Consider the following 12,064-nt stretch of genomic DNA (forward strand, 5'->3'; position numbering starts at 1 on the left):
TGCGCGTAACTCAGGATTTCCAGCTGGAGGTCGGGGTTCAAGTTGGGCTTCTGCCTCTCCTTACCCGAGAGGTCCCTGCTGAGACGCGTGATGTTTTCTGAGCCTCATCTCTCTCCTCCACAAAATGGGCACAATAATAAGCCCAGGGAGAAGATGCACACACCATGTCAGATCCGAGTGGTGCTGTTTGTGGGGAGTCTTGGGAAACAGAGCAGAGCGCCTCCCTCGGGACCCCTCGCACCCCCAGTTGGCAGAACTGTGGTGCTATAGCCAGTAGACTCTGTGATTCCCAAAGACGCCAGGTTTGGGGGCGCTGAGCTGCACGGGCGGGTCCCTCAGGGGCCAGAAGCCCTTAGTTGGCCTTGGTCTGGGGCCGTGGGCCACCGCCCAGGACCAAAGCCAGTGCTCTGTCCTCCAGGGCGAGACACACATCCTTTCACCCTGCAGCCCTCTTTAATTAACTGCGAGGCTCGGAGCAATACCTTTTTTGGGTGCTTATCGGCGTATCCTGATAAAATAATTAATGGGTTTCTCTTCTCCACTGAGCATCCTCTTGCCCCGAGAGGGCTGAGCTTGGAAGGAAGGTGCTAATTAGTTCCTGGGTGATTATCTGGTTGAAGCAACTGCTCCAATTCTCTGCAAATCATCCGCAGCCCCCCCCGCCCCTGCCGTGAGACTTCAGCTTTCTGTTTATTCCTTTTGCTGGGTGCTAGCTTTTCCCACAAAGTTCAGCCCCTTCCGCACACAGCCTCTCTCTCTCACCTTGGCGTCTGCAGGTGGCACCCTGGTGCCCAGGGCCCCGCCTTGAACCTGTGAGCCTTCACCAGGAAGCTCTCAGAGAGGTTTCTGGAAACATTTCAAAGCAAGTCTAGACTGTCCAAGTCTGCTTCAGTAAAAAGAGAAAGGGCAGCAGAATGTCGTGGCAAGAGCCCTTAGCTGGGGCCAGAGAATGGATTCTAGACTGAGCTGTGTGGCCTCGGTTAAATTATGCTTTCTCTCCTTGTCTCAGTTTCCTTAGCTGGAAAAAAGGAGCGCGTCTTGTAGAATGGCCGACGTGTGGTTTTGCCAACTGTGATGAACGGGTCGTGGCTCTGCACTGTGTCAAGATAATAAAGCCACAGCCAACTTCAGTGGGAAGACTGAGTTGCAGAGGCCGATCAATGATGTTGGTCATGGTCGATGCAGGTGCCATGTTTCCCAAAGTGGCGCCACTGGCATTCTGCTGAGGACAGTCCTCACCGTGTTTAACTGTGCCGTGCCTTTCAGGATGCTCAGTGTGCTTAGTCAACATTCACTAAATGGCAAACACTCCACACATTTCCAAACATCCCCTGGGGGGTGACGCCATCCCTGGTTGAGGACCACGGGTAGGGAGGTAGAAACAATAACGGGGATGCCTTGGGCTGCGGGTGACAAAGACAATACTTAAAGTAGCTTAGCTGAAATGGAAATCTATTTGTTTATGTGACCGAGAAACCATGGGAGAAGCTTGGGCTACCTATCTCCATCCCACAAAGATCTCCCCTTCAAGGGAATCTGTAGAAGGGCAGGTTTTTCTATATTTGCCTCCCCCAGCCCCTTTCTATTTGGGGGGAAATAAAGAAACAGATGAGCAGCAAGGCCCTTCCAACTATGGAAGCCAGATGTGGGAGAACGAGCTGCTTTTCTCACTCGTGACATCTAGAATATTAGCCGCGGCTTAGGTCAGTCAGTTACAGGTGCCCGCCCGGGACGTAGAATCTAGAGAGGCCATACAGAGGCTCAAGGGTCCATCGGGGATAATTAGTGGCAATGGTGTTGAAGTTGAGGGTCGGGGAGTTGCTAGGTGTCCGGGGGGGTCGGCACAGCACGGCCACGGAGGGTCAGTGGCAGTGGTGGCTCAGACAGCATCCCAGACTCACTGTTCCAGTAATGGGCTTGAACAAGCCTTTGCCATCCTTGGTTCCTGCCTCTGCCCTTCCTGTTGATTCTGTGGGGAACTCAGTACCCTTCCAATAAACGATCTTCCCTATGAAGTTGACCAGAGTTGGTTTCCATTGCTTGCAACCCAAACTCTCACTCATACAGTTGGAGTGGGGACTCTAGGTGGGATGGCAAACCAGAAAGCAAGTGGGATGCTTCGAAGTCTCAGGGCACTTGGAAAAGGCAGTTTGGAATCAAAAGCCAACAGGACCCAAGGGCCACCAAGGCAATTTTCCTTGATGGTGACCATGCCAGCGATCTTGATGAAGACTGGGGATTCCTTCCTACAGGGGCAGTGCTCACCACCCATGAGGCCCCTTTCTTTGCCACATACGGTTAAAGGGACAGGTGACTCCATGCTTGTCACTGCCAGTTCTAGAAAACAGTGCTTGTGTGAACTTAAAAAAGCAACCACACCAATGCCTGGGTCTTTCCCTCCTCCCTGATCCACGAAGACACAGCAAAAGAAGGGCTAGTGTTTTTGCCATGGGATCTGTGGGTAGGGAGAGTCGCCTTGGCAGCAGAGGTGATTATTATACCCTCCCCCTCTTCCTCTAGCAGGAAATGGACAAAGGTAAAAACTCGGATGGGGCGGGAATCTAGCAGAAGCTGGAGGAGGAACAAGAGGAGTCCTCTATTGGAGCCGCCAAGGGCAGGAACCTGGCGGTGAAGCTGGTTGCTCTCCTGGGAGGCCTTCTGCTTCACTCTTGGACTTGGGAGTGGCTCTTGGAGTTTCCTAGTTAATTGTTCACCCCTCCTCCACCCCTACCCCTGCCCCCACCTCCCAAGTGCCTGGAGGGTCAAAGCCATGTGGCAGAGACCTGGGGGGTGGAGATCATGAATTCTGGACTCTGGAGCCACATTTCCTGGGTCCAAATTCCAGCTCTGTCCCAAGCTGTGTATATTTGGGTAAGTTATTAAGTGACTGTGTCTCAGTTTCCTCCCTTAGAGTGATAAAAATAGTGAGAGCTACCTCATAAGATTACTCTGAAGATTAAATGAGTGAGGGCGCCTGGCTGGCTCGGGTGGTTGGGCGTCTGAATCTTGGTTTCAGCTCAGGTCATGATCTCAGGGTCGTGAGACTGAGCCCTGGTCGGGCTCCACGTGCAGCACAGAATCTGCTTAAGACTCTTTCCCTCAAACTGGACAGCCACGTGCAGAAGAATGAAACTGGACCATTTCCTTACACCATACACAAAACTAAACTCACAATGGATGAAAGACCTAAATGTGAGACCAGAATCCATCAAAATCCTACAGGAGAACACAGGCAGCAACCCCTTCGACCTCAGCCACCGCAACTTCTTGCTAGACACGCCTCCAAAGGCGAAGGAAACAAAGGCAAAAATGAACAATTGGGACTTCATCAAGATAAAAAGCTTTTGCACAGCAAAGGAAACAGTCAGCAAAACCAAAAGACAACTGACAGAAAATGGGAGAAGATATTTGCAAATGACATATCAGATAAAGGGCTAGTATCCAAAATCTATAAAGAACTTAGCAAACTCAACACCCAAAGAACAAATAATCCAATCAAGAAATGGGCAGAAGACATGAACAGACATTTCTCCAAAGAAGACATCAAAATGGCCAACAGACACTTGAAAAAAAATGCTCAACATCACTCAGAATCAGGGAAATACAAATCAAAACCACAATGAGATACCACCTTATACCAGTTAGAATGGCTAAAATGAACAAGTCAGGAAATGACAGATGTTGGCGAGGATGCGGAGAAAGGGGAACCTTCTTATGCTGTTGGTGGGAACGCAAGCTGGTGCAGCCACTCTGGAAAACAGTATGGAGGTTCCTCAAAAAGTTAAAAATAGAGCTACTGTACGATCCAGCAATTGCACTACTGGGTATTTACCCCAAAGATACAAATGTAGTGATCCCAAGAGGCACTTGCCCCCCAATGTTTACAGCAGCAATATCCATAATAGCCAAACTACGGAAAGAGCCCAGGTGTCCATCAACAGATGAATGGATAAAGAAGATGTCACACACACACACACACACACACACACACACACACACACACTGGAATATTACGTAGCCATCAAAATAATGAAATCTTGCCATTTGAAACGGCATGGATAGAACTAGAGGGTGTTATGTTAAGCGAAATAAGTCAATCAGAGAAAGACAATTATCACATGATCTCACTGATATGTGGAATTTAAGAAGCAAGACAGAGGATCATTGTGGAAGAGAGGAAAAAATAAAACAAGATGAAACCAGAGAGGGAGACAAACCTAAGAGACTCTTAGGAAACAAAGTGAGGGTTGCTGGAGGGGAAGTGAGTGGGGGGATGAGGTAACTTGGTGATGGACATTAAGGAGGGCATATAATGTGATGAGCACTGGGTATCATATAAGATGGATGAATCACAGACCTGTACCCCTGTAAACAATAATACATTATATGTTAATTAATTGAATTAAAATAGTTAAAAAAATAAATTTTTAAAAAAGGCTCTCTCTCCCTCTCCCTCTGCCCCTTTCCCTGGTTCTCTCTCTCTTAAATAAATAAATCTTGAAAAAAAAAAAAAAGAGTAAATGAATGGTAAATACAATATGCTCAGAATGGGGCCTGGCACAGAGTAGGATCTCAATACATGTCACAGTCTCAGTTCCTCTTAGTGGCGCCTGGCACAAGGTTGGGTCTTCTGACCTGTTGAATAAAGGATCCAGTTCTCCAGAGATTACCTGAGCGGAACCAGAAGTTAGGAAGAACAAGGTCATCACAGTCTGGGAGGGCCCCAGATGAATGTTCGCTCCTTAAAACCAGAGAGATGACCTGCTCTGAAGTCCATCACCTCAGGAACCATGCGGGAGGCCCGCAGTGTACGCACACACATGCACGCACACAGACACGCACAGGCACACATACACACGCACGAACACAGGCAAGCACACGCAGACGCACAGGATGCTGGCCTCAGGCAGCCCAGCGTCTGGCACCCAGCACCTTCCTTACATCCCCAGCAACCCCTCGCCAGCTTTGACCTACTTGCCCAGGCATGGGATTCTTCCAGTCACTTTTCTTAGCCTACAGTCCTCAGTGTTCAAGATCCAGGCCCTCCTGGAAGAGGGAAAGAGGGCCTGGAAAACCCAGCATTCTTAAGCTCCTCCTGCCCACGGGTGCTCTTGCTTTCTCTTCTCAGCCTTCCTAACCCAGGGTTCAGGAACTCAAGCGCTGTTGACTGCTCTGCAGGTCCGGGCGTATACAGCGGCGCCCTCGTCCCACCTTCTCTCCTCGGCTGGAGGAAGACGTTTAGTGACAATACTACTGACGAGTACTGCTGCTAGCGAAGGCTCGTGCAGTACTTACAACATGCTTAGTACTGCTCTATATGCGTTTTGGATAGTAACTCCTTTTAATCCTCTCAACAATCTTACAAAGAGGTAAGTACTATAATCATCATTCCATTTCACAGTCGGGGAAACGGAGTCACAAAGAAGAGGCGGCTAGTCCAAGGTCATGCAGCTAGTAAGAGGTAGCCAGTCTGCCCCCCACGGCTGAACCGTTAAGCACGGCAAGAACCTCACTTTGAGCCCCAAAAGGCTTGTAGCGCCTCCCAACACCCACTCACACGTGTAGTTCAAAATAAAACTGGGACTGCGTCGTGAGAGAACGTGAGAAGGTACAGCGGAGTTCTGATGCTTTCCCTCATGGCTACTTTAATGCTTCAATAGCCTTTCCAAACATACATCCCCCACCCCCCCCCCGGGGCTGCCCTAAGTATGCGTGGCTCTGCCCAGCGGATGATCCAAGAAGGGCTTTCTCCTCCCTCTGGCCAGAACAGCCTCTACCTGAAAAGTTCAAGGTTGGTCAAGCCTGGGATTGGTTGCTGCCCCTTGGGAGCATGGAAGGTGCTTCTTGGCTGGAAGGGGATTGACTTTGGCCCCGGTCTGTAAATGGCAGGAGGACCGTGGCCAGTCCAGTGGAACCTGCCTATACATGGCAGGAGACTGGCTGCCTGGGGGACAGCCTTGTGTGAACGGAGGAGAGTGTCCCTTGGGAGACACAGGGGCCTGCCAGGGGTGTGCGTGTGTGTGTGTGTGTGTGTGTGTGTGTGTGTGTGTTGAGGAAGGTATCTCAGGGCCCCTTCCTGGTCTCCTTGATCCACTGGCTCTTCGAGTCACGGAGATTTCTGGCCCCCCTTTCATTCTTGGCACATAAGCTGTAGTGTGTTCTTGGTCAATAGCTGTCACTGAAAGAATGTTTCCATCCCAAAACCCCTCCTTTCGTTTCAGGCAGCTCTGTGACATGAGACGGCAGCTTCCGCAGCCTCCGGCTTACTGCCTCTCCCTCAGTCAGCGAGCAACAAGGAGCTGCCCGGTTCCAGGGCTGGGGCGAGGTCGCAAAGGTGAGTAAAACTCACAGGCCCAGGGCTCACGCATGCTGAGTCCCGGGGACCTCCACGCTTCATTTGCTCGCAGTACTCCCCTCCCTGTCTGCTACCACACAGGACAGAGACAGGGTTTCCCCTTTCTCCAAATCCCCCCCACTCCACCTCACAATGGTCCCATGGCCCAGCTCAAAGCCTTGTGGTCCAGAATCCTCCATACATGTTTGACATGCTGGGGCTGGAAGGGGGGGACCTGAAAGGTTATCTAACCCAGTGGTTCTCAAAGGGGTAATACCACCTCCCCCCAGAAGTGTTTAGAAAACTTGTGGAGTACTTTTGTTTGCGGGGGAGCGGGGGGGGGGGGGCGGGCGGTCACAGCTGCCAGATGTCCTGCAGTGCATGGGACAGTCCTATATAATGAATTGTCCTCTATCCCACCTGTCTTCCCAATGTTTCTCTGGACGTTCATGTACTGAAAACCTGAGCTATCGTTTTCTGAGCCTGGAAACTCTAACTCCATATTACCTAGAAACACAAAGCACTTTTATGTGGTTTTTAACATAGATCGAATATTCTAGACATACCCCTTCTCTGAACATGGAGGGAAAATTGCACTTGATTTTAGCCTGCACTTTACTAAGCATCGTTCTCTGCTTTGGAAAATCACTTCACCGATGGTGGCTCTGCTCTTGGTCATAGAGTCGCCAAGAAGACACCACGTGGATATCAGTTTGCATGGGTAGCTTGGCTGTCATGGTGAATCTGCATGGTGACTCAAACATTTCTCGTTGAGTCTTTCAGTGTAACGCTCCGGAGGTTGGGCATTTCCAGACTGAACAGGTAACTGAATGTAAGTATGTATGTGTCCGTCTATCCTTTTACTTCTCCTTTTGTGTTGTTATTACTAAGGCATTAAATAGAATTTAAATTAAATTTTGAAATTGTGTGGGTGGTTTACATTTTTAGGAATCTCATTTCAGGATAATTATAGAGGCTGTTACATTTGTTAGAAAAGGGGGCCACGGAGTCTGATGAGGGGAAGGACCCTGGAGCTAGTTCATCCCCTCAGCTCCGGTCTCAGCTGTCCCTGATGGGTGCAAACCTATCGAAATTTTAAAGCTTTCCAGATTAAGAGTTTTTACTATCCACCACAGCAACCCATTTATTAAATTATTCATGTTGCAAGTCCCCATGGTGCGAGGGAATCATCTGTTCGGTCTCCAGGAGAAATGATGGTGTGCGCGGGACCATGTTGAATTTCAGCCCCTTCTAAATTACTTTCCTTGCCTTGGGAAGGACTGTGAGCCAGTGGGAACCTAGCTACAGGCAGTGGGAAGGGAGAAGGGCTGGGAGGGCTGGGGACAGAGCACGCTTTGAAGGTAAGAGCCTGGGTTGTAGGCCCCTGTGTGTCCAATAATCTGGGAATGGTCGTGGATCTCCTGCACAGAATGAGGCATCCGGGCCAGGGCCATCCAGCGCTGGTCATCTGTGACTCTCCGATTCTTGGGTTCTGCAGGACGGCTCGGCGTAGGCGCAGCAGTTAAAGAGACACGCTTTAAGGTCAGTCTGGACTCTGAATCCTGCTCCTCCCCTTAATGGCTGGTGATCTTCTGCAAGTGACTTAACCCATCTGAGGCTCAGTGACCTCACCTATGATAGGGGGATCCAGGGGCGCCTGGGGGGCTCAGCTGTGAAGCCTCTGCCTTCGGCTCAGATCGTGATCTCAGGGTCCTGGGATCGAGCTCCGCGTGGGGCTCCCTGCTCAGGGGACAGCTTGCCTCTCCCTCTCCCGCTCCCCCTGCTTGTGCTCTCTCTCACTCTATGTCAAATAAATAAATAAATAAATAAATCTTTTTAAAAAGGAGGAGGATCAAAAAGCAGGTGCCTGATGGGGTATTTGTGCACACTGACCAAGACGCGGGATGCAGGGATCTCGGCACCCATTAAACATGTGTGGCTACCATGCCATGGCTCTGCCCACCGCCAAGGACTTGCGCCTTACCTGGCCAACATATTCCTGTTGTCTTCTGATGTCTGCTGGGATGGGATGTGGGGGCCCCACTGGCACATAGTAGCGCCACATCCCAAGTGGTTTGAACTCACCCTTATACCAAGCAGCCTGGTCTGATGTTGCTGATTTCAATAGCCAGCCCTGACCAAAGCCAAAGTCTTATTACGTTCCAGGCCATGGAAGCCCAACCAACACTCACTAAGATCAATCATCAGCCTTTTTCTTCTTTAAATGCAGTCTTTTTTTTTTTTTAAAGATTTATTTACTTATTTTAGGGAGACAGAGCATGAGCAGGAGGGGCAGAGGGAGAGGATCTCAAGCAGACTCCACACGGAGCGTGGAGCCTGACATGGGGCCCCATCTCACGATCCTGAGATCGAGACCTGAGCTGAAACCAAGAGTCGGACACGTACCAAACGTGCCACGCAGGCGCCCCCAAATCATCAGCTCTGAGATGAAAAGGGGCTAAGTTGAAGGCATTTGGCTATTGAAATACTAGGAATAATATGAACTCATTGTTCATTCACTCAACAAATAATTTTCTTTGCCAACTGTGTGCTTGGAGCTGTTCTAGATGCTGGAGATCCAGGAGGGAGAGAAATGGACATTCGCCACATTGCAAATCAGACTAAGTGCTACCGCTTCTATTCAGCGGCCAGAGGAGCACAGAGCTGAACAATATCTGCGTGGCACCAGGAGTTTTCAAGACATTTGCACAACAAACCTGTGAGGAGCCATTATCCCTCCCATTATAGAGATTAGGAAACTGAGCCTCCAGGGCGCCTGGGTGGCGCAGTCATTAAGCGGCTGCCTTCGGCTCAGGGTGTGATCCCGGCGTTCTGGGATCGAGCCCCACATCAGGCTCCTCCGCTAGGAGCCTGCTTCTTCCTCTCCCGCTCCCCCTGCTTGTGTTCCCTCTCTCGCTGTCTCTCTCTCAAATGAATAAATAAAATCTTTTAAAAAGAAAAAAAAAAGGAAACTGAGCCTCCAAGAGGTTGTATGAGTGGCCCAAGGTCCACCGTCCCACTTGCAAGGAGCAGAGCAGAAGTCGTTCCCCAGGGCAGTAGAGCAGCGTTTCTACTAAGCCACACTGCCTCTCCACCCTGTATGGGGTGGTTTGGGTGGAACATAATCTCTTGCCTAGGCTAATAAAAACATGCTATCCCCAAATCAAAATGACAGTAGCCTTCTCTGGGGTTCCTGACCAAGATAAAGGTTGGAAGAGTTAGGATCCTCTGTTTCTATCCCCCTCACTAGGCTGGTTCAGTGGATGTTAGAAGGGGTGGGACCAGGACAAAGCCCAAGGCGATGACACTCTCAGGAAGCAAGTGGGTCTAGCACATGTGCAGACCAACTTAGCTCTGCCTCAGATGGAGGCTTCTACTGTCTTGGTAGGTTCATTGAGGAAGCGGGCTGGACACCTTCTTTGCCCGAAGGCAGGGGGCTGGGCGGGAAGACGCTCTCTGGTCCCATCCCACTCTCTGAACCTCAGTTATGAGTCTGTGACTCAGAGGTCCTTCATGGTGGAGATGTGCTGATTGGTTCACATGCTGTCTTCCAAGAAGGGCTAGCTCTTTTGGCACAGCCCATTCCAGAGTATTCCTTAGGGCTCTCCGTGATCCTGGGGCAGGACATGGGGGAGGGGTGGTGAAGAGGAGAGAAGTGCTGGAAAATTTGATCAAGGAGCCGAAATGATAAATCCATTGGCTACCAAAATTATACAAGCTGAAGATAGCAGGCGACTAAGAGGAACGAAAGCCCTAGGGATTAAGGTATCGATGTACCTGTCTGTTTGTCCCTGGTGGGATTACATGCAAATCCTGGTGGCTTAATCTCCAAAGGACCATAGAGGATAAATGCAAACACATGGTTACCTCTGACCAAGTCCTCAGGAGTCTCTAAGACCATATATACATGACCATTTGTTCTTGTGCCTTCTTCCCTTACCAGGGCCAACAAAGAGTTAAAGATAAATCAGTGCCTACAAGACTTGATAGACAAAACATTGCATGTGTGCCCTGTAACTGTGTGTGCCTGTGTGTGTGCATGTGTGTGTGTTGGGAGGAATTTACAAAATGAATAGAGTCTGGGGCACATTTTATCTGGTAAACTGGGGCCTTCCCAAGAATGAACATGCTTGGCCATGAGCTGGCCTGGCCTGCTTCCTGGGATAAGAGGGCCGAGGCACACATGGCTTTATTAATAGCCCCAGCATCCCAGAATCCTTTTCCCTAAGCCAGTTCCATTTGTGGTTCCAATGGGGTTTTGTGTTTGGTTCTCATGAGTTATTTTCTGTCCTCTGCCCTCTGCCCTCTGCCCTTCTGTGGTGGGTCAGCTGGGAGAGAGCTGAGCAAGGGGCCTGACTGGTGGCACCGGGGCCAGTCCTCCAAGAAGAAAGAAAGGCTATGGGGGTGGGGGTGGGGGACCTTCCATAGAAAGTCTCCACCAAATGCTTTGTGAGGTCTCCAAGGTTACTGCTGCAGAGAACTGCCACAGATTGGAGTAAACTAGGCATTTAGGAAAAAGATCCAAGTAGAGAAGAAGGGGGGGTGCTTCTGAGGACTGCCAAGGCCTAAGGCTCACCCTTAAGGGAAGGGATAAATGTGTTCTCTCTGTCTATAAGGATTGAGTTCTCCAAAATTTGCAGCCCAGAATTCCCTGAATAGGTGTTAAGGCCACAAATACAAGCTTGGCTCCTCGTTTCCACCTCCCTTCTTGCTGGGAGCCAAGGTTTGCAATACAGACAGCAGACTCCATTGCACTCACAAGAGACTTCATGCTCAGCCTCACAACACGACACCGTCCCAATTTAGGTCAATTTTGTTAAGAAAGAGAGAGCATCCTGTGGCATAATCACTGCCATTATTTGAGGACAGGGGTGCTGTTCATCACACCCGCCCCTTACTACCCTCCAGGGATATTGGACAGATAATTGTGTTTATCCTCACGCTTTGGGGAAAGAGCGGTGCAGCTGGCTGTAGGACCTCCAGGGGGATGGCTCCGGGGCCCTGGGGCCGGGGCATGGACATTTAGGAGCAATGTCCACCCTCGATTTGCAGATTCGGGAGTGAAGGATTCACTCTTAGTTGAAACTTGAATGTGGATGTGGATGAGATCTCTGAGACACAGAATAGTGAAAGTAAAAATACGAGTAAGGATAAAGCCGGGGGTAGGTCACCTTGAAGTGAAGTGAAGGAGTGAAGAAAGGAGGGGAAAATCATGCAAAAGCCCCCTTAGTGTTTCTTAAATCTAGAATGTGCTTCAGGAAGGAAAGAGGGAAGGAGGAAGGGGGTAGGCCATCAGAATGGCAAGGGGACTAATATTTATCCAGCACCTTCTCTGTGTCCTGTACTTTGAATACATCACCACACTCAGTCAGTTATTCTCATGTTACAGATGAAGGTCCAGCCGTTCAGAGACAGGTACCCAAAGACCCACAGGTAGTAAGTAGTAGAGATCAGGTGGGATCCCAGCCTGTTTGACACCCCACCTCACCTTTCACTGTATTCCCTATAGGAAGAAAACCAAGTACATTTGGTCAGAGTGCAAGGGGAGAGGATATTCGTAGCTCAAGGGGGAGGCAAGAGCAAACCAAAGTTCGTTCAAGATTGGGAAGATCTGAGCGTTCCTTTAGACAAAGTGGATGGAACACCAAGATTGGAAGAAACAAAAAGACCCTGGGTGGGATGTGGTGGGATGGGGAGTGGCATTTAAGACAAATGGCCTCTACAGGTGAT

General features: G+C 49.9%; 1 long non-coding RNA gene across 2 annotated transcripts; it reads left to right on the plus strand.

Annotated features, from left to right (window-relative positions):
• The first annotated feature begins 6,210 nt into the window (after positions 1–6,210).
• LOC113240853 (uncharacterized) lies at positions 6,211–9,306 on the plus strand. Of its 2 annotated transcripts, XR_008958229.1 has the most exons (4): positions 6,217–6,334; positions 7,016–7,166; positions 7,764–7,876; positions 8,893–9,306. It is a non-coding gene; the product is annotated as an uncharacterized LOC113240853 (long non-coding RNA). The 2 variants fall into 2 exon arrangements; XR_003311334.4 differs by having other exon boundaries at positions 6,211–6,334; positions 7,764–9,306.
• Positions 9,307–12,064: the final 2,758 nt, after the last annotated feature.

This window comes from Ursus arctos, unplaced genomic scaffold (assembly GCF_023065955.2).
Source record: "Ursus arctos isolate Adak ecotype North America unplaced genomic scaffold, UrsArc2.0 scaffold_8, whole genome shotgun sequence".
NCBI lineage: Eukaryota > Metazoa > Chordata > Mammalia > Carnivora > Ursidae > Ursus > Ursus arctos.